Source organism: Etheostoma spectabile, chromosome 6 (assembly GCF_008692095.1).
Source record: "Etheostoma spectabile isolate EspeVRDwgs_2016 chromosome 6, UIUC_Espe_1.0, whole genome shotgun sequence".
NCBI classification, from domain to species: domain Eukaryota; kingdom Metazoa; phylum Chordata; class Actinopteri; order Perciformes; family Percidae; genus Etheostoma; species Etheostoma spectabile.
The window spans coordinates 24,118,567-24,119,667 of NC_045738.1; the positions used below are offsets into that span (position 1 = coordinate 24,118,567).

The 1,101-nt window shown below is 37.7% G+C and overlaps 1 protein-coding gene across 1 annotated transcript in view; it reads left to right on the forward strand.

Annotated features, from left to right (window-relative positions):
- Positions 1 to 1,101, forward strand: part of prss35 (serine protease 35) — a 6,924-nt gene that overhangs the window by 2,917 nt on the left and 2,906 nt on the right. The gene's annotated exons all lie outside the window — the stretch shown is intronic.

Sequence of the window (1,101 nt, forward strand, 5' to 3'; positions counted from 1 at the left end):
AAACATTAGGTATAATTTCCCATAAATGAGGTTTATTGACCATAAATTCCAAAAATAATTGTAAACTAAAGTTAACAAGTTAGTGTTATGTAGGGTTGAAAACGTCAAAAAAAGTGACAAACATTGAAAAAAGTGTTGAAAAAAGGGACAAAAATGTAAGAAAAAGATAAAAAACATTGATAAAAAGCGTTAACAAAAGGGTTCAATTTTGACGGGAAGGGTTAAGGTGTGAGGGGGGGTTGTCAGTATAGTCAGTGGTGTAAGTGTGCGTGAGTGAGGCAGGTGTGTTTGTGTGAGTGTAAAGTGCAGACAAAGAATACAGATAAACCAAAGCAACATAACCAAACCAAATGTTAAGAAGGAGAAGAATTAATGAAAAGAAAAGAAGAATTATGAAAGGTGGGGCAATCACGTGCTGATCTGAATAGTGACGTCAAACAAGGCAAAGAGTCTGATGGTGGTGCAAGAGGAAAAGGCAGGTAATGACCAAAGGGATGACAACTCATCCTGAGGGACACACAAATGTGTGTACATAATGTGTGCCATTTCATGGCAGTCCACCCAACAGTTGTTGAGACAATTCACTCAAAACTACAATTTTTAATTGAGGAAATTTCAGATGATAACCAGGGTTTATCTTTTGGGAACCATGAATCTCTGTACCTAATGTACTGGCAATCCATGTAGTAGATATGGTGATATTTATAAAACTTTGACTTGCTGATGATGCAAGATGAAAAGCCAGTAAGAATCATCCTCTGGGTGCCATGGACGTCTGGCCCTAAATGTTCCAATCCATCCAATAGTCGACCAGATCTCACAAAAAAAAACAAAAATGTAAACTGATCATGTAGGTGCTAGAGGAAAAGTCAAGTGATCACTTGAGTTGGAATGATTTGTCATCTGGGGAACAAATGTACAATATTTCATGGCAATCCATCCAAAAGTTGTTGAGATATTTCATTCTGGAGCAAAGTGGTGGACCGAGCAACCAACTGACATTTCCATTCCCAGAACCACACATAGCTAATAAGTTAATAAGTATGAACCAGGGCTGTAGTCAAGTCTATGTTTATTGAGTCCAAGACAAGTCCAAGACCA